The sequence below is a fragment of the Martes martes genome (genome assembly GCF_963455335.1).
Source record: "Martes martes genome assembly, chromosome: 4".
Taxonomy (NCBI): domain Eukaryota; kingdom Metazoa; phylum Chordata; class Mammalia; order Carnivora; family Mustelidae; genus Martes; species Martes martes.
In genome coordinates, this window is record NC_137891.1 from 148,331,695 (window position 1) to 148,355,623 (window position 23,929).

At 52.7% G+C, this 23,929-nt stretch overlaps 1 protein-coding gene across 4 annotated transcripts in view; it reads left to right on the top strand.

Moving 5' to 3' along the window:
- Positions 1–23,929, top strand: part of SSBP3 (single stranded DNA binding protein 3) — a 164,424-nt gene that overhangs the window by 15,997 nt on the left and 124,498 nt on the right. The window lies entirely within an intron of this gene.

Genomic DNA, 23,929 nt, shown 5'->3' on the forward strand with positions numbered 1-23,929 from the left:
CTGAGCCTCGAGAAGTAGGAAAGGTCTGATCCCTGCCCGGGGATCAAGTGTGTTAGATACACATTTTGATGGAGGCGGGCAAGTGGCACATGGTAACGCCTTGTTTTGCAAACTGTGAGTTGTGACCCATTAGTGCCTTGGAAATCAACTTAGTGGGTCACGACTGGCAGTCACAAAAAAATGAAACCACTGTTATCACACAGAGTAAGCATAAGTATTATTTGGGGAAACCTCTGTTTTCTGGGATCGCCTTGTGAATACACACATGTCCTGAGTTTGCGAAGTCAAGCTTGCCTTCTTGGGGATCTTGGTCTAAACTTTGAAAGCCACTAGCCCAGAGAGGGCTGAGATTGAGTCTTGGAACCCACAGGTGGGCCGACTTAGGCCAAGTGACATGCGATTGCTGATCCCGCTTGGTGACCTGTAATAAGGAGGGAACGATTCCCACCGTGGCAGGTTCTTGAGAGCGCCGTTTCCTCACCGTGCCTCTCGCCTCCCGCACGGTGCCTCGTGGTTTCCGCGGTGGCCGCCTGTGGTGTTTGCTGCTGTATTATTCGTGCAGAGAACACGTAAAAGGTGCTCAGCAGATGCTTGCCGAACGTTGAACAAGCAGTAGCTCCCACTTGAAGGCTGCAGCTTGTCCCTGCTGGCTGGCCATCGGGCCCCTCCCGCCCTGGGTGTCTGCGGGCGAGGCGGGGGTCCCTGGCCCCCTGAGGAGGGTGTTGTTTGAACATCTGCAGGGCTCAGCCTCTGGCCACGGCAAGAGGCGAGAATCTTGAGAACTGGTCTCAGGGCATCCCGTCTGACCCAGCTTGGCCCAGCTTCCCAAATTCTCTGTCCCCTCTCGGTGACAGCTGTTTGCACAGCCCCCGAGGCAGGCTTTGTGTCTCCCGTTCTTTGTGTGTTTGGGGGAAGCGCCTGACATTTCACTTCTGTTTCACAGTCCTCTGACCTTAAGAAGCACGACTGCTCCCTGGGGCCCCTGTCTGAGGTTTTCCTCTGATCCTTCTCTCCCAGTCACAAAAGGCTGTTTGAGAGAGCAGGCTGTGGGGTGACACGCCTCCCCCGTGCCCGGGATGCTCCATGCAGCTTCATGAGCTCTCGGGGTAGGCAGAGCGGGACTTTGCAGATTGGAGTGGGAGCGCAGTGGGCCCTTAGTTCCAGGTGTCTGCCGTGGGCTGACTCTGTGCTGGTTGGTGCAAGGGACCGAAGCAGTGTCACGGACGGTACGCAGAATTTGGACTTGGAGGACCAGATGTCCAAGTGCTCGTTCTTCCAGATGGCCTTGGGTGAGTCATTTGGCCTCTCTGAGCCTTCGTTGGATCATCCGTGATCCGAAATGAAGTGAAGGAAGGCCTGGATTTTCTTTTTTTTTTCCCCCTGCCTCTCAAGCATTTTGGGTGTCGGGTGAGAGCCTGTGAAAATGGTTTGTAAACTGTGGTTCCCCTGTTGAGAAGGCTTTTTGGAATGTGAACAGACTGTCAAATCATAGAACGTGTGTTGAGAAGCACTCTCTCAATTTACAGATGGGGAAACTGAGGCATAGTGGGACCGTAACATAGCTCGTCCGTGGTCAGATGGACACCTGATTCCTGCAGCCGCCACTTAAGTCTGGAAAACCTTTGTTCAAGAGGCAGGCGCCTGTGCCTGTGCCACAGCTAGGAATTTTTCAGCTTGCTTTGGGCGATGCCGTGGGCTTCCTGTGGCTTTGGCCCTCTGTGGCCTGTGCCAAGGGGGGGTGCAGACGGCCCAGTGGGCAGGCCTGGCGTTGGGCGTGTGCACGCTGCTGTTCTTTTCTCGCTGTCTTTTAGAAGGCTTCCAGTAGCAAATGTTATCCTCTCTCTGGAGGCCCTTCCTCTTGGCAGCACCGGCCGCCCGCCGCCCGCCAGCTCCCGCTCAGCGAGCCCGCTTGTGTTACATGAGGCCGCCCTGGCCCGCGGCTCCGGTGGCAGGTTTCACTGCGGATCTCAGGGCTGGGGAGCCACTGCAGACGGGGGGCGAGGAGGGGGCTGTTTACGGCATGACAGGGAATTTCAGCCACCACGTTATCTCCGAATTGGCCAATTGATGGTTTCAGCAGAGCATTTCAGCATCGGGGAAGCCAATACAATTTGAGTTAGTTGTGATGACTGCCACTTTAAATACCGCAGTGAATTTCTGTCAGGAGCTAATGCGTGGGATGGGGAATTGCAGAAAACTTGATCACCAGAGTGCATCAGTCGATTCTGACCCCAAGCTATAGAAAATGAACTGAAATCTAGTTGACTGTCGCCACGTACTTTCTTTGGCATTATTTTGCTAGCAGCATCTCTGTCCCAGGGAACTTGAAGAGAAGAGATGAGGTGAAAATCATGGTGTTGGACTCTGGCCGCCACTGCTGGAGAAGGCAGCCTTCCATGGAGGGTTGAGCCGTTGGGAGTTGGGGCAGTAGTTTCTTGCTGAGGGATAAGTAAACCGTGGCGTTGTGGCGTAGTAACAACTAGTCCCTCATCTGACGAAGAAAACTGGTGTTTATTGAGCACTTGCTATGTGCTAAGACCTTGAAGAAAGTGTTCTTACTCAGTTTTTGTCCTGTTGGGGCAACACAGGGGACAGGATCTTCTTCCCGTTTCATGAAGGAAGAACTGTCGAGAACAGTGAACAAGTTTAAGCGCTAACTGTATGCCAGGCTCTGTTCTGAGCCCTTTAGGCTTTATCTCTTGTCGTCCTCAGAACAGCCCAGTGGGTTAGGTTCGGTCTGCATTCCCTTTTTGTAGAAAAGGAAAGAAAGGGAAACGGAGGCACTGGAGGGATTCGGTCATGTTGGAGGTGGACTTAATAGGGAAAGTGCTTTTCACTACCACAGCATGCTGGAATTAGTACCAGATTTGACGTCTTTGCTGCCTAATTAACTGACGACCCACTGCCCAGGCCAGGGTAGTTTAGTACTAGCCTTGGGAGGAGTAGGTGGGAGTGTGTCATGTGGGTGGTGGGTGAGCTGAAGCCCTGCCTGTGGGTCGGATGGTTCCTTACCGGGCTGGTTTTCTGTGACCTCACCTGGGAAGACCGCCTCTTGCTTTGGGCCTGCATCCCCCCATGGAGAGTTTTTCCCATGTCTTCACTGACAAGGCCACCTTTTATTAATCCTCCACCACCACCTGTGGACTCCATGCCTGAACATATTTCATTTGCAAATAGATTGCTTGCATCGAGTCATCATTTTAACTAAGAAATAGGAAAAATGAGAACTATGGCGTCGCTGATTAGAGCTGCTTAGCAGCTCAGGGGAGCTGGTGTGAGCACTCCAGGTTGGTAGAATTCTACTCAACAGAATACATTGGGAATTTTGGTTCCATTTCAGTTGAGGTAGACTGGATTTTTTTGAGCCAAAACAAACAAACAAAAAAACCCCACCAGCCATGCTTCAGTCTCCAGGAGGGTTTTCAAGAGACCTGGTTAGCATCCTCTGACTGGGAACCTGTGGCTTCCATCCTAGCAGTGTGGGAGGCTCCTTTGGCCTTGTTTTGGAACGGGCAAGGGTTGGGCTTTGAGGAGAGAAGGCCCTCGTGTTTTCCACCCCTGGGGGTCAGCTGGGGCAGAATGCAGAGTTTGTCCTGGGTGGGTCATCCTTTGAAGGGCAGGCTGCTCAAAGCCTTCCTGTAGGGAGAAAACTGGGGGGCTTGGGTGGCCCAAGGGCTGTAAGACTGCGTGGAAGGCTCCCATCTCCAGAAGATGCTCCCCAGACCCCTGTTCCCTCCCCTGCAAATAAGTCCCACCTTCCCTACTATTCTGAGTTGGCATCCAGGGGAAGGGATGGTTCACTGGGCAGAAATCCTCTATCACAACCAGACTTCCCCACTGACTGGCTGTGTAAGTAACCTTCGACTGACCATCGTCTTCTGTCTGGGCTTCACTTTCTTGATTTGTCATATGGGGCTGGTTGAGGGATACAAAAGTGATTTCTGAAACAGTGGTGACCAGCCTGCATTTGCCACACACCCTGGGCCAGGCCCTGTGCGTGGGCATGATGTTTATTCCTGGTCACCTTCTGCCGGGCAGAGGCTTTTTTATCCCCTTCTCTGGACAGGGAAACTGAGGCTTAACTGGTGATGAGGTCATTAAATAGGGGAGTCATGGTTTGACCCCCAGGCCCTCATTCCTAGTCTTCTGAGCCATTTATTCTAACAGACTTTTAGGTGACTTTCAGAGTGGGGGACCTCGGGGGTCAAAATGCACTTTGAAAGAACTGGATCATTTCCGGAGAAACCTGTAAATGTGTGTCTTAAAAAAAAAAAAAAAAGATGTCAGTGACAGTTGGCTTCCTAGTGAGATGAATGCCGGTAAACCTATTTTGACTGTTAACTTATTTTGTTGCTTAAAAGCCAGTGACATGTAGCATTGAATTTATTTTTCTTCACAACGTTTAAGTGTTTGCCACTTCTTGAGTGACGTGTGTGATTTTGGGAATTGCCTGTACTTTGGGAATGTAGGCCACCGCTCGCATTTCCAGCTTTTGCCTTAAGAGGGACTTGGGGGCAGGTGTGTGCGGGGCTGCACCTGAGCTGTGGCTGGCGAGCCGGGTGTGTACCTGTGTCTCAGGGCGTTGCCGGAGCCAGAGCCCGCTCAGAAGTTGGGGTCACGGTGGAGAACCAATCACAGGAGTCTTTGTGACTGGAAGCCTAAATATTTATTCTGTTCTGTCCCTAATGAAAACAAATTGTCAACAGTTGTTCAGTAACTGACTAAATTAAAATCTGTAATTAGTCAATTAGATTAAAGAGTTGGCACAACCTGATTGTATCATGCTGGTTAGGTTATTAAGAGAAAGGGTGTGATTTTTAATTACTGAATGCTAATTTTGACAGTTTCAAATAGAAACAGACGTGTTTTTCCCCCCTTTTCCTAATTCTGAATGGTTTGGAAAGTAAAGACACTCAGTGTGTAAATTATGGTTTTTTTTTTTTTTCTTTTTTCTTTTTTGAAGGAAAATAATCCGAGAAGGCCCTGCCATAGAGTGGGGAGAATTTACTTAAGAGGCCACATTGGATTTCATTGGATGGGTTAGCTGGAAATCCTTCCTTCCTTGAAGGATGGATGGCCTGGAGTTTGGCAGCTTTGTTTTTGCTTTAAATGAGAAGTTGGATCTGAGCTCCAAGTAGTTGAGTCCCCCCTTGTCTCTCACCCCATGGGGCTTTTCTGACCAATGCCCCAGAAGCAGTGGGCCGCAAGAGACAGAGTCCGGTGAGGAAACAGCTGTGTATGGGAAGTATGGTGGGACTCAGAGACACCAGCACACGTGAAGAGCCGTATCTGACTTTCTAGAAAGTATTTTCTCACGTACGGGGCAGCCATGTGAGAACGACAGACAAGGTGTAAGTTCTTACTGCTCTGCTTTATGGCTGAGGAGAGCGGAGGGCCTAGGACGGAGGTACCCAGGTGTGGGGTTGCGGGAGGGGTGGACGGGTGGGTGGGAGCAGGGCTGCACGCACGCACGCACGCAGGCACGCACGCAGGCAGACAGGCAGGGGTTCTGTTAGGCACGCAGGCCAGAGAGGAGAGGGGCGTGGCAGGAAGATGGGGTTGGAAGGCAGGGCCCGCTGGTGGATCTAGGGATATAGAAAGCCAGCAGAGAGTTGAGGATGAATGGAGTAGGCTGATTTTAAAGTGGAGCAAGTAAGTCCCTCCATTTGGTTTTTCTGGGGGATGCTATCTCATTGCCTCCCCTGCGAACCCTGGGTTACGGGTTGTAAGCAGCCTTGGAGCTGGGGGATGAAATTGGAGCTGTTTCCAGACCCCAGCATAGCCTGGATCCCACCTCCCCACCTTCCTGCTCAGCTCCCAGGGGCTCACATGTGGTCAGCCCTGGAGGCTGTAAGGTGCTCTGCACGGAGGTCATCTTATCTGGAGAGCCGCAAGCCATAGACGAGGTCCAGGGGCCGCTGCAGAAGGCAACCAGCCTTTGCTGGCTCTTGCCTGGGTCCTGTAGTGAGGGACGGTGGGTTAAGACTCTAACCCTGGATTCCCCGGCTGCGGGGCTGCTGTTTCCTTACGTCCTGCTGGGCATCCTCCCTGTGCCTCCGGGAACCACACTGAATGGTGCTGCTGACAATGAAGCACAGGCTCTACTATTTGCCATCTGAGTTTTCCATGATCCGTTTTGGAAGCACCAGTTAAAGTGGCCATTAGTTCTCAAGTTTAACATTAAAGCAGCTGGCGATCCACAATGAGTCTTTTACAATTTTTTTAATGTTTATGTATTTATGTATGTATTTGTTTTTTAAAGATCTTATGTATTTGAGAGAGAGAGAGTGAGAGAAAGTGCATACAACGTAGGGGTGGGAGGGGCAGGGGAAGAGGGAGAACTCGACCCCAAGACGCTGGGATCATGGCCTGAGCTGAAGGCAGACGCTTAACCAATTGAGCCACCCAGGCGCCCCCAGGATGTCTTTTTTTGAAGGAAGCAGTTTTGCTATTTGTATTTTTATACATATATGGGGCACTAGGGAACCAGAGTTCAGAGAACAAGGTGAAGCCGCCTGGGCTCTAATCCCCAATAGGGCTTTTACTTATTGTGTAACCTGTGCCAGTTGCTTAACAGAGCCTCAGTGGCCTCATCTGTAAAACGGGCTGCACTTAACTTGCAGTACTGTTTTGAGGTGAGGATGCCGAGCACTTTAGAAAATGCCCTTAGTATTTCTGGAATAAAAGAACGAGAGGCTGAAAGGTAGCCAGTGCTGTGGGGGACAGTATCCCTGCTTATTGAGCTGCACCAGGAATGTGTAGACACACGAATAAATGAGAGAGCCTGAATAAAAAGTAGGAAGTGTTTACAAGTGGTGGTTTGGTGTGTGTTCTGAATTTGGAATTCCTCTTTCAGACTCAGGATCCATAGCCAGGGTTAAAGAGGCGGTGTGTGTGTGTGTGTGTGTGTGTGTAGCGGCAAATAGAAGAAAGGAAGTGACATGGCTGGGAGAGAGTTTATTTTAAAAGCTTCCCCACTGATAGATTTGTAGTCCTGGGTAAATAGGGAAGCTTGTAAAACTTGATTCATTTTCTTCCTGAAGTCTGTTTTTGCTGGGGAGTGGGAGTGAGGACAGAGCTTCCCAGAGAACCAAGTGCTTTTTGGTTAGAAGTGTTTGTGTGTCCCCAGCACACCATGTACAGGGCCAGAGCAGGGTCTCACCTCCACCCTCTGCCCCCAGATCATCTTTCCCTTCCCAGGACTGAGGGCCCGTTGCTCGGCTTTGGTCTGGTCTCACCTAGGGATGAGCAAGGACTTCCTGCACTCAGGATGACTTCCTACTTCCTTCCTGGCCTGTGCTGCCCAGAGCAGATTGGGTTTTCTCTTTCCTTTTAGTTAGGCAACATATTCTCCCTCGTCCCTGTCCAGGCCTGTTCTGGAGGCACGGACAGGCGGCCTGAGTGACCACTGTCCAGCTGGGAAGCTAGGGTATGTTCTAAATTGTAGGCCCATGTGAGCTGCTCAGGAATTAGAAGCTACTGCACCCAGGAAACGACTGCAGAAATGGAAAGGTGGTCAGCAGGGAAAGGTGAGAAGGTGGTTAACCTTGTATGTTGGGAAAAGAAAAAAACAGGGAATTTTGGAATGTTGGCTGCGTATTTTTATGGTTAGGGTGGAATGTGAACCCTGAAACTTAGATACCAAACATAGCCAGGCTGTAGTTAAGGGAAGGGCCAAGCTCTCTACCTCAGGGCCTTTGCACAGGCTATTCCTCCTTGCTTGAAGCACTTTCCTCTGTTCTTTCTCCCCGTGGGGATCTTTATTCATTTTTCATGTCTCAATTCAGATGTCCCTGACTTCTAAGAAACCTCTCATAATCATCTTTGAGTCATCGGGCAGGAGCCATAAACTTGGAGCTTTTAACACCTGATGGATATTTTCATATTTGTGGACTGAAAGTGATCAGGAAGTACAAAGAGCTTGCCCACCTCCCAGGGCTCCCGTCTGTGCATTTAAATGGCTCCCTGAAGCCTTAATACCCCTGGCACATGTCAGAGTTCTGCTGCCCTGCCCCTGCTGTTCACCTTTCTTTCCTGAAATAGGGCTGTGACTTTTTTTTTTTTTTTTTTTAAAACAAGGCTAGTGGATTCAGCAGGTGAGTTGTTACACACTCCTTAGCCACTGTCCTGCTAGGGCTTTGATGTGTTGGTGGCGCTTCTGACATGAAGTGTCCTCAGAGATGTGTGGAAGAATGCTCCGGGTTCAGTTCGCCCAACCTTTTGCCCACTGCTGAGGTCTCTGAGGCTAGAAGCCCCGTGATGGCTCTTCTGCCTGGTTTCTACCCTGGGGAGAGGGTAGGCAGGCACCTGGCCAGAGTCCCGAACATCGTCCCACAGCTGGTGCCTGAGTGCGGCGTTCGCCTGGCATTGCGGGCAATAGCTGGCTTCTGACTCTCCTAAGACTCCCGCTTATCTGGGCAGGAGGAGTATGTCATGATTTGACCCCCTGTCACTCAGCATCAGTGGCGATTTTATCAGGCCACACAAGTCTACAGTTGGCCTGTGCATTATCTGAGAAGACGGTTTGCTTGGCAAGGAGGATAAACACAGTTCGGAGATGGGGGGTGCTCAGGCCTTGGGCCTGGGCACTTTGTGCTGTGGGGGGCTCCTAATTGCAGGTAGCTCTTCACCTCTTCTCAAGGGAGAGGAGGGCCGGCCACACCCTAGTGGAGGGGCTGCTTTAGTTCTAAGCCTACCTTCAGGGTTTTCCCAAGGCTTGAAATCACTTCCTTCAGACACTACCTTTTTGTTTGTTTGTTTGTTTGAAGATTTTACTTGTCAGAGTGAACGCAAGCACAAATGGGGGAGCACAAATAGGGGATCGGCAGGCAGAGGGAGAAACAGGTTCCCCGCTGAGCAGGGAGCCCAATGTGGGACTCCGGCCTGGGACCTTGGGATCATGACCTGAGCTGAGGGCAGCTGCTCAACTGACTGAGCCCCCCAGGCACCCCCAGACATTACTTCCTGTTGAGGCAGTCCTAATGGTGCCGTTTAGGGGGAACATTTTTTCCAAAATCCACTGAGGGCTCAGAGCAGATACTTGTTTTTCTCAGATGTTCATCCTGTGGTTTCGTCTTTCGTTGGTCAGATAGTTGGTGCCTCTGAGGTGTGGCCGCAGACAGTATAGCAGCAAATCATTTACCCTCACAGAACTCACAGACCGTTCCTCCCTCTTCCCTGGGGTTTCTGTGTTTTAAGATGCTAACTGCATCTTTGAATGCAGATACATTTGCAGGTCCGATGGGCTTGTCCTCCAGGAGGCACCAGGGAACGCTCCTGGTGGCCCCCCCCAAAAGCGGGTCTCCCCGGAAAGCAGTCCCTTGTGCCCCGGCCTGTCCCCGCCCTGTGGCCACCACGGCCTGCGGCTCTGGCTTTTGGGCTGGCTGCTTGGAGTTGACAGACTGTTCACTTCCTTCTCTATGAAGTGGTGGTAAATGATACCTCCGGGGTCCCAGTGTCGGTGTGTGTGCGGCTGCACACAGCCGAGCTGACTGAGGGCCTTGTCGGGTCTGGCTACGAGTTTGGAGAAAGCCATGATTGTACCTTGGAGACAGAAGAGGCGGAACAAAAATGTCCTTGCACGGCTGTTATTCTAGTAAAACTTATTTAAAGATTGGTTATTGGAAACACGAATCCACAAGAACATAAACTAGAGAAGAATGAAAGACATGCTGGTCTAGGGATGCGCTCAGGGACCTACATTTTCTCAGACCTGAGTTAATTTTTCCAGACTTTGCCAAAAGCACAAATCCTCCTCCTGGTTGGGGGGTCGGACACTGACGCTAGGCTGCGGGCCACCTCAGAGGCACAGGTATGTGCCGCCGTGTCACCCTCCTTTGGTGAGTCAGTGAGTTCTGGAATATCTCGTCCTGGGGAGGGCCAGGGTCATGGGCCAGGGCCCCTTCAGGCCTGGCCCATGCAGAGCAGCCTTGACGCCTGAGACACACGTGACTTCTTTTTTTTTTTTTTTTTTTTTTTTTTTTTTTTTTTAAAGATTTTATTTATTTGACAGAGATCACAAGTAGGCAGAGAGGCAGGCAGAGAGAGAGGAAGGGAAGCAAGCTCCCTGCCGAGCAGAGAGCCCGACGCGGGGCTCGATCCCAGGACCCTGAGATCATGACCTGAGCCGAAGGCAGAGGCTTTAACCCACTGAGCCACTCAGGCGCCCCGACACACGTGACTTCTTTCCCCCTCCCTGTTTTCTGTATGAAAACGTTTACAAGGACCATGGGTCCCCTTGGCGTTCTTCTCGTGAGGACAGAAGCTGTCATGGAGAGCCCAGTTTTGATCCAGAGTGGATTGGGGCCTAGTCCTTGGCCTGATGATTTGGTGGGCCAGTTGCAGGGGCCCCATCCAGGGTGTCACTGGGACTCAAGTGTTGGTCCTGGGGCTGAGGAGGATCCGTGGGAAGGGAAGCCATAGGGGAGGTGTGGCTTTGCTTGTCGAGGCCGAAGAGAGGGTCACTCACTCCTGCAGCAGCAGTGTCTGCTGCTCTGGGTGAGGGTCTGCCCCTGACCTGATACAGGTCCACCCCTGACCTGATGCCCCCCAACCCCGCCTGCTGCCTAGCCTCATGCACATGGGAGGGAGGCACCTGCCACAGCTCTCCCAACCTCTCTCTGGTCGCTTTGGCCCAGTTCCATTTTCCCTTCTCGGAGCACAAGCTCTTTACCACTCCTCAGGCCCCCATTGTCCCCGCTGCAGGACTGGGAGTGCCCTTTCCCAGTCCCAACAAATGAGTGAGCCCCCAGTGCCTCACTGTGTGATTGCACACAGTTGGTGCTCATTAAAAGCCTTGAGTTTTAAAACAGTAGGAGCGGAGGACCTGATGCCCGGTCATCGGTGCTCTTGCCAGGAGGGTGGGGACCGTGCTACCTGTGCTGTGCCAGGCACTTTGGAGGGGCTCAGCTCTGGGGGAGTCAAGTGGTTTTTGGAGGGGGACTCTGGTGTGGCCCAGGCATGGGGGGCAGCAGGGAGAGAAGGGAAGGAGCCAGATGGAGGGAAGGAGCTAAACATGAAGTGCATAGGAGGGCTGTGGCCTGTCCACAGGGGCACCGGTGGCTCCTGCCTTTCTCCTGCTGTCTCTGCTGGTGGTGACAGCCAGCCTCCTGGCTTCACCCTTAAACTTCCCCTTTGTTGTCTTGGACCCAGGCGTGGACGCCAGATTTGCTTTGTTAATGTAAAATGTGATGGCATCCTGTCTCTCCCCTATGAAAATCAAAATCAAATCAAAATGAAACAAATCAGGAGCCGCAGTACAGACCAGCCCTGAGGTTTCCCTGACTGTGGGACAGAGGCTCCACACCGCGAGCCAGACATTCCAGGTCTTTCTGGTCTGACCTCGCCCACATTTCAGATTTTGCCATCTTGATTGCAGACCTCATCCGAGTGTCGGACCCTCTCTTCGATATAGATTAATTATCGCAATCTCCCGGTGGGGCAGGTGGTGGTCTTAAGGGGAAAAAAACCCAAAGGGCCAAGCAGGTAGGATTTGAGAGTATGTGAGGGTACAGAGGGTGGCTGGTGTGTGGGTTGCTGGTGACAGCCCCCCACAGACTAGAAAACCCGGCACCTCGCTCCTGCCTCCTCGTTCCTGTATAGAAAGTATCATGTCTGTCACTGGCTGACACTTTGAGGGTTTGTCTTTTCTCCAAATAAATAATTCTTTGTCTCTCTTCAGGGTGGCGGATGGGGCTGGAGAGAGGGAGCTGATCAAAGGCAGCCTCCCTGACTTTGAACAAGTGGGCTGAGGAAAGGGGGCCTGGACAGGCAGGAGCAGGGGCGGGGTGGGGGGTGGCAAGGAGAGCCACCAATGTGCCACTGAGGCGGGAGGGGTGTCCCTATCACCTGAAGCCGCCTCCCAGAATGTGTAAATTGTGCATTCCTGGTCAGGGGATGTGTGAGTGAAATATTAGGCTAAATGGAGAGTTCCTTCCTCAGAGGAGAAAGCGGGCTCCCTTTTCCTGTCCCTTTGTCTCTTGTCCCCTTTGTCCCAGCCCTCCAGCTCTGCGGCCTCCCCTCCCCCAGCGGTTCCTTCCTTTGTGCCCCCGCCACTCACTCACCAGTGAAACTTAACTGGAGCCTCCAGTGGCTGCCCAGGCCCCTGCCTTGTCTCCTCCCTGTGGAACAAAAGTAGCTGGTGGGTCCTGGCCAGGCTGTCTGCACGTGGACTAAAAGGGACCAGATAGAGGGGCCCCAGCCCCCCAAAAGTGGTGGTGGTTAGTTTTGAAGTTTGGTGCTTGCATTTGGTAGCCCCTCCAGAAGGAGCAGCATTATTGGGGGGCCTGCTGCCCTAGTTAGATCTGGGGCTGGAGCTATGGCAGGGGGACCCCCCTTGCCTGGTGAAGGGCCCTAGGGTCCCCTTAAGAGCTCTTCTTTCTCCTGTCCTGAGCAGTTTGGGGGCCCTTTTGGTCACAAGTTTCTATGTGTGACACGTAGAAATAACAATAGGCAAACTCTCAAAGAGACAAAACCATACTTCTGGGTCCCAGAGCACCCACTTTTGGGACGAGATAGGCTTCATTATCTTTAAACCAGTGCTATCCATCACTTGGGGGTTAAGCAGAGATTGGGAGAGGAAAACTGAATTTGGGGAAAAATCTAGCTGTTAACTGGTTGAGAATATGGAGAGGATGAGCCCCAGTGAGTCTTTTGTGGTTGAAATGGGAACTCCAATGCCTGATTTCAAACCTGGTGGCCAAGGGTATGAGGCTGTGTGATTGCTGAGGCCGTGTGGCCGGGCACCTCACATTGGACTTGAGGGAGCTGAGGCCTGTGGAGGTCAGGTGGAGGTGGCTGTGGGTTTGCTGAGGCAGAGCAGAACTGAGGCTGGCTGGCGTGGCTCCGTTGTTGCCCACAAGTATTTTTCCTTACTTAAAGTATTTTGAGTTATTAACTTAATGATCCTCATTTAAAATCACGTTACAGGAGGGACACCTGGGGGTCTCAGTGGGTTAAAACCTCTGCCTTTGGCTCAGGACATGATCCCAGGGTCCTGGGATCTAGCCCACAGCGTGCTCTCTGCTCAGTGGGGAGCCTGCTTTCCCCTCTCTCTCTGCCTGCCTCTCTGCCTACGTGTGATCTCTGTCTGTCAAATAAATAAAATCTTTAAAAAAAAATCACATTACAGGAGATAATGTGTAAATTTAGAAGTGTTCTCTTCTGCTCTGGACTTACGTAAAAAAATTGACATCAGGTCTCCACGTGCATTTTTGGATGAGTGTCTTAAATGCTATCACCCAAGCCACTTTTTTGTCTTCTAACCCACTTTTCGAGCACGTTTCACCAATACTCCCATCCGAATCGTTTGATAGATGGTATTTTTTAAATTTGTGTAGGATTTCGTCTCTGGGAATTTTATCCAAAGCCACAGGGATCCGTTAGAACATGAAAACGGGCGGATTTGTAACATTTGGCTCCTTGGTATCTGTTGCTGGGGACACTTTGGCAGATTTGAGACCCCCCATTTTGATGCTGGTGAGCGGGGGGAGGTGCTGCCCTTTCCACGTGCCCAGTGTGATCCAGGACAGATGACAATAGTGCCAAAGGCTCACTTCTCAGGATTCAGTATGTGAAGAACGTGGGTTGGTGCCCTGTGGACAGTGAGCTCCCAGCAGATGCGCTGGTGGATGTGGATGTGGAGATTGGACTGGTTGGAGCACTCTGGCCCTTCCCGTTTACAGAGTGACTTTGAGGGCTTATGAGGCAAAGCCTGGAGACAGTCCTTGTCTGGAAGGCCAGGACCCCCGTGGGTTTTGATTTGGGGTTTTGGAGTGGGGGAACCATTCCAGAGGGAAAGGGGTGGTGTGGCACTTTCAGTCTTGGGAGCAAGAGGAGGCCCGTGGCTCAGGGACCATTTACTCATCGCCCCCTTGAGAAGCAGTCCCTGGGGCCTGCCCTCTGGCATTCCTAGAGTGGAATGTTTTAAATTCCCTGGGTTTGGAGCCTTTTTGCCCAGGAGGTAAGAGAAGCCTTGACCAGTCTGTAGATAGGACTCAGAAAAACATTTATGTTCTGTCTTGCATGTGTCTGTACTTCAAAGCTGGCAAAAGCGTAACTCAAGACCTACAGGGCCACCAGGTTCTGCATGTGCCCAGTGTCTGTCGTTGTCATGGTCATTGTTTGCCATCTCGCCATGTCAGGTGACACGCACACCCCTGGTCCTTGGTGAGGATGGACAGTGGCTGCGGGGTGTGTGTGTGTGTGTCCAGCTTTACAGGGCGTATTTGCATCACCCTTTGTAAATAAGGGCTGCTTTGAATACCCACCTCAGGTGCACCTGCATAGCGGGCCCTGGGATGCCCGATTTAGATGGCTGATGTTAATTTGAAACTGAAACAATCAGAAGTATGTATCTCGAGAAAAAAAGAAGAGCAGTGGGGGCCAAGACCCTTCGCCCCACCCCTGCACCAGAAGTCGTCACCCAGCTTGGGCTCCATGTGGATGGCAACGGTCCACTTGGACCGCCAGGCCCAGGCCCAGGCCCTGCCTCTAAGCCAGACTTTTCCCTCAGATACTCTATTTCATTGAGAGAATTAGCAAAATGAAATGGAAGTGGCTTGTGTGTTCACATTACTTTATGATGCTGTAAGCCATGCATTGCTTTTTCCAGCTGTGCACTGTTTCCCCAGACGAGCAGTTTCTGGCCCCAAAATGAGAAATGAGTATGGGGGTGGTAAAAATCAGGGTAAAATAATTTCTAAAGATTGGAGACCCTGAGGGATGGTGTGGGGGGCAGGGGCAGGGACAAGGGTTCTTTTCTGAATGGGCAAGGCCTAAGGGCCTTGTGGCTGTGTGTCTGTGTGTGTCTGTGTGTGTGTTTGTGTGTGTATGTGTGTATGTGAGAGAGAAAGAGAGAGAGAGAGAGAAGGAGGGAGAATGGAGAGGGGGCAGAGGGTCAAAGGAGATACCAGAGAAGGACCTAGAGACCCGGAGGGAGTGGGAGGGGGCCCTAGGAGTGGTGGCAGCTCTGGGTGGGGGGAGGGGTTACTATTTGCATAACTGATTGTTGCTCCGGGGGATTGTGGTGGGGGAAGGGAGGCCAGCACAAAGGCTCTTTCCTCCCCTCCCAGACCCCTCCTTTCTCCTTTCCCCTTTTGTCCCCCCTTTCCTCCCCTTCCGGTGCCAAGCCTTTGAGCCTAGTCAGCACCCCCTGTGCCCCCATGGATGGCTCAGGGTTGGCCCGGCCCTGTTGCCCGGCGGACAGGTCTTGGCTGTCCAGGCTCCTGTTGCAGGCAGGGCCACCACAGCGCCTGTGGAGTCAAGATAAAGTCCAAAGGAAGGCCTCTGGCTGTGCATCTCTCTTTAAAAGCTGGTACTTTGGGGTGCTTGGGTGGCCCAGCCATTAAGCAGCTGCCTGTGGCTCAGGTCAGGATCCCAGGACCCTGGGATCGAGCCCCGCATCGGACTCCCTGCTCCGTGGGAAGCCTGCTTCTCCCTCTCCCACTCCCCTTGCTTGTTCCCTCTCGCTGTGTTGCTCTCAAATAAATAAAATCTTAAAAAAAATAAAAAAGCTAGTACTTTATAAAAGGCAGTTTCTGTATGAACTCCAAAGTGCTTGCCTTGACTGTCTTTTCTGCCTGAAGGCAAGACTTCTGGGGGGAGACTGTGGCCCATGTCCCCTCTCTTAAGGTGGTTTCCCAGGGCCTGTTGTCTGGGGCCACAACCTGCCACTTGGGGATCTACCGGAGTTGAGGGTGGCTGCTGGAGGCAGAGGGCTGGTGGCTGGGGTGGCCCAGAGCAGCCTCAACTAAGTCTCAGAATGGGAGGCCCAGGCTGGTGAGCTAGAGATGGCCTTGCGTGACTTCTGTGTTTCGCTGCCCGGTGCACGCCGGAAGCAGTACTGTCTCCTGCGCCCCCCCCCAACCCCCCACGGCTTGGTTAAAGCAGTAACTGAACGGATGGTCAGGCAGGGATAAAAGAGTACCTAGTGGTTTTGTCATCCACCTCTGAGCCACCTCCCTGCCTGAGCCTCAGTTTCCCCGTCGGTAAAATGGTGATGACATTTTTCCGCCAGGCTGTCCTGAGGCTCAAGTGAGATTCACTGTGGTGGTTTTTGCCATAATGCTGAGCTCGCTGAGTCCTCCAGGCTCTGACCGGAGGGGCCTTCCCAGCATCTGGGGACAGAAGCAGGCCCTAGACTCCTCTGTGGACAAGTAGAGACTGGACAAGTGGAGACCATAGGGCAGAAAACTAGTGGGCAGTGCGGGGAGCTGAGCTCAGGGGTTGTCAGTGTCAGCGACCTCCAGCCTGTCTCACCTTGCCTCTCATCCCCTCTCTCCTGTCCTCTCCTCTCTCCTGTCTTGCTTGCTTTTTCACAAGACAAAGTTATCTGTTGCGAAGTAAGACTTGTACCTGTTCACCCAGGGTGTGGAGTGCCATGCTACCATTTACGTCTTCCCAGGGGGGCTCTTCTCCCCTCCCCCAGGCCAGAGTTCCCTATCTGTGTCCTCAGTCTTAGGCCTTCCAACAAAGTGAGGACGGAAAGCATTTCAAAGCAAATTCCTGCCCTGGTGGCCAGCCAGTTCCCCTGCTCACACAGGTTGGGAGGGGGGTGTGGGTATTGTGGACATCAGCGACAGCTCCCCCTTGGGTCTCCAGGGGCCAAGGCTGGGTGCAGGTGTGGGCTTGCCTTGGGGAGGGAGACAGGGGCCTGGGGAAAAGCTTGTGCCCATGAACAGCTTCACTGTCGGCAGCGTTCTCTGACTCACAGCATCTTCATCTGTGAGGTGGGGTGATCATTGAGGGTGATTTGTGAACCAGTTTCTCTCTGGAAAATGTTAGGTATTTGGTATTGATAATCCTGGAAAGGCTTGAGCAGGTAAGGAACTTGAGCTGGAAGGGGCAGGGTGGTGGATAGGATGAAGGAAAGGATGGCGGCCCTTTTGTGGCCAGCCGAAGGGATTAGTATCTAAGGGCACAGGGGCTGAGACAGCCCTCTCAGGGTGGGTGCTCAGAGGAGCCCGTGTCCACCTTGTGGGAGTCAGGAGCCAGCCTGCCAGCCAGCCGGCCACTCTGGCCACTCCCCACATGCCCCGTGTGTCTCTGTCTTGTGAACTTCCTGGGTATAGCTTGTCTTTCCTGCCCGAGCAGGTTTCTAGGCTGGTAGGGATGATGGGCTGAAAATAATAGCAGCTCTAGCTCCAGTGGTCGCAAATCAAATATAGCCCGGGACAGGCCCAGCCCATGGCACGCAGCTCTGAGGCCTCGGTGTGCATCCCTTGGCGGGGTTGGGGGGGATGAAGGGGGTGGGTCTGCTGAGCGGCATTCCTGTTTTTTAAAAACACTTGCTGACCCATCTAAGTCCCACCAGCACCCCCCCCCCCCCGCCCTCCAGGCCCAGTTGGCTGGATTTTGGTAACGCTTCTCAGCTCTACAACTAGAATCAGGGAAGGCAGTGCCTGCTTTTTATAGAAGAGGAAACTGAGGCCCAGGCAGGGAAGAGGCCGACTTGATTGATGGAAAGAGGCCTCAGAGGCTCTTGCAGATTTCCCTCCAGCCCTGAGCAGCGGGCTGCTAGGTCTCACCTTGCTCCCAAGGCCGTTGCCATTAGCAACCAACTTCCCCTGTTGGTTCTGGGGGCCCTCGAGGGGAAGAGGGAAGAAGGTGGAAGCCTGGCTGTCAGTCAGTCAGGTGGCATTTCAATGTCTGTGTCAGTGGGTTAGTGCAGGTGACACTGGGAGGAGGGCCTGGGCACATCAGAGCCATCCAGTGTGGGGACCCGTTGGTTTGCTATTAATTGTTCCCAGTAGCGGGGAGATTACACACAGGGACCCTCGCTTTGTGCAAAAAGATGCCACATGGCTGTTATACCGTACACGCAAGAAAACAGAAAAGGGAGAAAAGCATTGGCAAAGAAGACGACTAGAAGACGACTAGGCAGCAAGGTCTGCTGGCATCGGGTAGACTTTGCTCTTGTCCTGGCCCAGCTGTTCTCCAGCTCTGTGCCCTTTGCTTAGTTACCTGGCCCCCCTGAGCCTCAGTTTACCTGTCCATAAAACGGTGCAAGGTACAGGTGTACGTTAGTAGTGCAGGTGTGTGATGCTCAGCACCTTCCCTGACACTCCCAGCTCCTTAGTGAAAGATGGCTGGTGTAAGAACCGGAAACCTGGGAAGGGTGGCTGGCCAGTCAGTCAGTTACATCTGTCGAGTGTTGTCTAGGTTCTGCCAAAAGCCTGGTGTCTGGGGATGCAAAACTGGGTGAGGATCAAGCTAATGGTCCAGAAGGGCAGACGGATTTGACCATCGAGTGGGTCGGTCTTGGTCTGTGCTGGGTTGGGGACCCCGGCAGAATCTGAGGGGAGCCCTGAGAGGGCTGTGTCTGGCTGCTGCAGGGCTTGGGGGCTTTCTGGAGGGGACATTGCAGCGGGGCTTCTGAGAAGACAGGGAAAGAGAAAGCAGAGGGAAGCACATCCCAGGCAGGCGCAGGTCTTTGTCTTGGAGGACTGTGGGCAGTGGGCATTGGTAGCGGCTGACAGGTGGGCTCTTAGTCTGTGCTGGGCTCTGGTCTTGCCTGTGTGAGGTGACTTAATTCCCGAAACCAACCCTGTGAGGCCGGCGTTATCCCATTCTGCAGTTGAAAACCTGGGCCACAGAGAAGTTAAGGGACCTTTCCAGGTGCACACAGCATTCAAACCCCTAGAGCCAGGCTCCAGAGACACCCCCTCCACCCACCACGGCCTTGAGTCACTGCCTGGCTTGACAGGATCCAGATCTAGTTGCTGAGAGACAGAAGTTCATGAACTAGTGGTAAGACCCACTAGTTGGGTGCGTTGGGGAGTCCTCTCCGCCTCCCTCTATCTGTAAACTGAGAATAACACATGTCCACGAAACGAAGTGAGGTTCTTGGATGGAGTTTGCTTGTGGGTCATGCGCAGAGAGAGCTCTGTGAGCAGGGGGCTGTCACCCCCAGCAACTAAAGGAAGGGTGGTTGCAACTTAGAAAATATTCAACCGTAAGGCAGGCTCCCCTCCCCCACTGTCGTTGTTTGAGAGGCCAGGAGCCTGTGGGACTTGGGCAGGATTAGATAAAACGTGGGCAAAGTGCCCAGCACAGCACTGGCACGCGCAGCCCCAGTAAACAGTAGTCATTTTCATTATTGTGTCTTATCTCTCGATATTAGTAATTATTATTGATGGTCTTCTCATCAGCCCTGTGGGGTGATTTTAGCTTCACTTCATAGAAAAGGAAACAGCTTGGAGGGTGGGTAATGCGTCCAAAGTCACAGTAGTTGGCAAGACCTGGGGAGATTCTGAGCTGGGTGTGTCTCACACCTGTCCCTGCCCTCCTGTGTTACATCACGGGAAGGCTCCAGAAGGCCCTCCTGTGTGTTGTGTGTCGTTAGGTGAGGTTTAACACTTGACCCAGGCTTTCTCAGAGACAGCCTTCCAAACATGCCAGTTGTGTAGGGCAAAGCGTGCTTGTGGACATGTGGGCTCTTAGTCTGTGCCAGGCTCTGGTCTTGCTGCGTGGAGTAACTTAACCGCCATAAACCTGTGACACAGGCATTATGCTGTTTTGCGGTTGAAACCTGGGCCCCAGAGAAGTTCGGAGACTTTTCCAGGCTCACACAGCTTGGAAGACCCAGCATCCAAACCCCGAGAGCCAGGCGCCAGAGACCCCCTCCCACTTGGATGCTTGAGCTCTTGATGGTGACTCTCTTCCACCAGCAATGTCATTGTCCCAGGTCCAGGTGTATGACCCTGCCCTTGGCCAAATCCAGACCCGGAAGACCTCAGTCTTGCAAGAACATGCAGCTCCTATGCAGAAAGTCCAGTATGGTGACCCAGTACAGTTCTAAAAATAATGCATAGAGAAGTGTCCGCAGCTCTGGGGCTGCTGGGAGACCTCAAGGCCCCATTTGGGTTGTGTTCTGGCAGCGATGCCATGGCTTTTCTCCCACCTCCCCACTGCTGGGGAGAGGCGGCGGCCCTGTCGATTTGCACCCTGGGCCCTCTGGCTTTGGGCATTCAGGTCCCCAGGCTGTGTGCGCCCCCGCAGCACAGCAGCAAGCAATGCCGGGAATCATCCTTGAATGTGCCGCGATCCCAGCGGCCCTAGGCCCTGTGTGCTGGGAGCAGAGAACCCTTCCCAAGTCTGGAACTGAGTCTCACCTCGTCGGCGCTGCCACCCTCACAGCTCCCATGCTTGTGCTAATTCTTTGTTGATTTAGAAGCCTCTTCAGGATCGTGTAGTGCCTCAGGGCCACTCTTGTGGAGAGGAGCTGTAATCCCTCAAATATCATAATCCCCCACACTGGGTACTTTGGAACGCGGGCTCCCGTACACGAGCTTGTTGGCACCCTCCAGCAGTCCTGGGGGAGTGACGGACAAGGCTTCTTATCCTGGTTTGTTGATGAAAAGGCAGGTAGGTGGTTTTTGTGACTTTCCCCAGTCACACGTCCAGTGTACGGTGAGGCTGCGAGTAAAATCCAGTCGGGAGGCTAGTCACGGGGTACGGGACAGATGGCAGGTGCTCGGCACACACACCCACGCTCCTCCCTTGCCTGTGTCAGACATGGCACGCTGATCACGGTGACTCTTTCTTGTCCCCTGGGTTCGGGGTTATTTTCACTCGCGCGTTCAGCCAGCCATGGTCAGCTGAAGAACATCAGCCGGTAAGAGGAGTTCCTTGTCATCTTTGTCCCGCACCAGCTGGAAGTTGGCCGGTGATGTGTGCGTTTCCTGGTTGTTTGGATTTCTAGATAAGTGGAAGTCAGATGCATACTGTAACTGGATTCCAGTTGGAGGCCCTGGACCACCCTGCCAGAGCCAGCTACCAGCTTCCAGAAGGCCCGGGAGAGTCTCTGTGAGAGGCGCGGTGGTTGACTGAAGAAGGGCTGCTTGAGTCAGAGTGCCAGACGGGGCCCCAGAAGGGGATGGAAGGTGGGATGCACTAACTGCTGAGACAGGGTCGAAGCCTCCTGGTTGGAGGAAGCATAGAGGAGGCCACACAACTCCTTTCTATTCCAGACCCCCTGAGCTCCACGCCACACCAAGACCCTCATAGGATGGGGGGATCCTGAGTGGTGCAGGGGTGATGACGTCGAGGGGTGTGTGCACCCAGGAGGCCATGGGGGGGCATCCTGGGGGATCCCTTCTCGGCCAGAAGGCCAGGGACATGTTCTCGGACTGGTTGGTGAGTCTGAATATCCAGGCCTGTGCTGGGTATCTTCCTACACCAGATTTGAGGTGGAGGTTGAGTTTGAAGTTCTCATTCAAGTTGAACTTTGAATTCTGCATCTGACCTTGGATAGCCAGACCACGAGCACTTCTTCACCTCAGCGTTTCCTCCGTGCTGAGCCACAGAAACCATCTGCCACGGTCACCTAACTAGTGGCTCTCTTGTTTTGATCACGTAACTCTTCAAACATCAGCCGATTTCTTGCTGTCAGCCTCCACATGGATATTCTTGACCTTGGTTTCCAAGGTGCCTTTTCATCCGTCCACTTAGCTGCTCAGACCCTCTCATCTCCCCCAGCAGTGTCACCCCGATCCCCGCCTTCCTGCCCACAGGAAGGCTCCCTGGTTCATCCCCAACCCTAAACTCGTGGAGCTTCTTTTGGAGTAAGTTCAGCTCGAGCCCTCACCTTCTCCGGGAAGACTGGCGCGGCCCCTCCATTTGAGAGGACTCTTTCCCACATGAAATACACATTTAAAGAAAGTCAACCGGAACGATTAGAAGGGACCTTACAGGCATAGGATTCAGTGGTTTTTAACTTACTTTTTTTCCCTTTGTAGCAGGAGAGCCCTTTCTTTAAATGAGATCTTATGTGGGAGACCAAATAGTAAAACAGAAAACATAGCTGTCCACTAGTGTAAGGGAAGTGGGGGGCCGAGAGTCCTGCCCCTGAACTTCCCACCTTTATGCTTCCCCTCCTGCCCCCCGTGGCCCTCTGATTTAGTCCAGCTCCCAGGTGGAGGGGCGATGGCATGGGGTTCCCATGCCTCCCAGCCACATCTGGGGTACTTCCTAGTCTGTCAGCATTTCCCAGCTCTTCATTGAGATGTTCAGACAGGTTTCAGGGAAGGGTCTGCAGCCAGATGCTTGTGAGAAATTCAGGGGTAAGCCATTTCCTTACCGTAGGGCTTCTTGAGGTTTATTTCAGTGCATTGGGTTGTATTGCAGATCTGAGAATTGGGGTAGGGGAGGATAGTGGAGGTGTGGCTAGACAGTACACAATACAGTGATTCTCAAACTCGTTTGACCACAGGACCTTATTTGGTTGAGGAATCCTAAAATGGTTTCAGAAATATGAAAAGTAGGGGGGCACTTAGGTAGCTCAGTTGGTTAGGCATCTGACTCTTGATTTTGGCTCAGATCATTATCTCAGGGTCATGATTTTGAGCCCCGAGTTGGGCTCCACGCTGGGCATGGAGCCTGTTTAAGATTCTCTCTCCCTTTCCCTCTGCTCTTCCTCCCACTCTAAAGAAAGAAAGAAAGAAAGAAATACTGCGGGTGGAAAGTGACTGGGTTGTGAGTTGGTGATCGATTCCCGACCCCTCCCCAGGACAGCTGTGGGTCCAGTTGTCAGTCTAAGGACAAGTCCCTTTCCCCGGACTATGGCATAGCCTCTCCATCTCTCACAGCTGTCTGTTCTTCATGAAGTGTCTGGTTGGGTGTCTGGCGAATGGCTCCCATAAAGCCCCTGCCCAGCCGTGTCATTAGATGCTTGTTGTCTTTTTCAGTGATCGCCCAAAGCCTTCTAAGGTGTGACACAATTTACCTGACCCTCACTAGGGAACTGTTGGGATTGTTTCCATTTTTCTCATACTGTAAACAGCACTGTGATGAACATCCTCGTGGCTAAAGCATTGTGCCCATCGATGGGATGGCATTCGTGGATGTGGAACGGTCGGGTCACGTGGTATCCACAGCACACTGTATAAACACAAGTGTGTCCGCACCACACTGGCTTCTGAGTCTCACTTGTCTGCGCAGTTCCCGGCAAAGGTGCTAACCAGCAGTGTCGGAAGATGCCAGCGGCACCAGAAGCCTTGACCTTGGTAACCGGCACCTGGGAAGTCCGCGCAGGGCCTCGTGTTGTGGGCTGCGCTGCCCTCTCCAGCCAGTTTGGCCCTGGAGGGCTGGGACCTGGCCCCTCGTTAGTTCTCCTCTCCTGCCTGCTAAAGACTCCAGTGGCCGGGACTTCATACATATTAATTGATTTAGATTTAGATGTTTTTCCCCATGTAAGAGCTCGGTAGTGGAGACCCATTTATCTGAATGCTTTTTATGTCCCTGAAACCTTGTGCAAGAGGCACAGATGGGACGACAGAGACAGTGGGGCATCGGGGGCCTCGTTTGCAAGAAGGTTTCTGTCGCCACTTTTATAGCCTGGATCTTGCCTGGCTCCTGGAGGGTGGCCGGCCTTCTCAGAAGGGGAGTCTCGGGGGTGGGGGTTTATGGGCAGCGGTGGTTGGTGGCATTCTGTTTTCGCCCACGTAGATCATTTTGGAGAAGGACCAACTCGTGGATATGGACTAGAATGAACCCTTCAAAGCCACGGGGGAGGCTGCCATACTCGGGCCTCCTGTGTGCAGACCACGTCAGAACCACATGCCACATCACCGGAGCCTCGTGAAAACCCAGAGCAGGAGGTCAGGTTCCCCTCCTGCTCAAGGGATTCCAGGCTCTTGAGAGTTCTGGTACCTTGAACAGTGTCACACAGCACTCGGACTGGCAGCCTGGTCTGTCGAACTCAAAGCTGGACCGCAGTAAGCATTTTGTCCGGGAATCTCTTAACGTTTTATTGGAACAAAATCTGAGTGGTTACAAGGTCTTGTAGGAGATGAGGGCAAAACACGATGCTTAATTTTTAATTATGTGATTAGTACCTAAGTACTTCTGGTATTGAATATTGTCAAAACACAGAGGTGTATGAAATAAAATGGGAAGAGCATCTCCCCGCCCCTTGCTGCCCTTTTTCTGT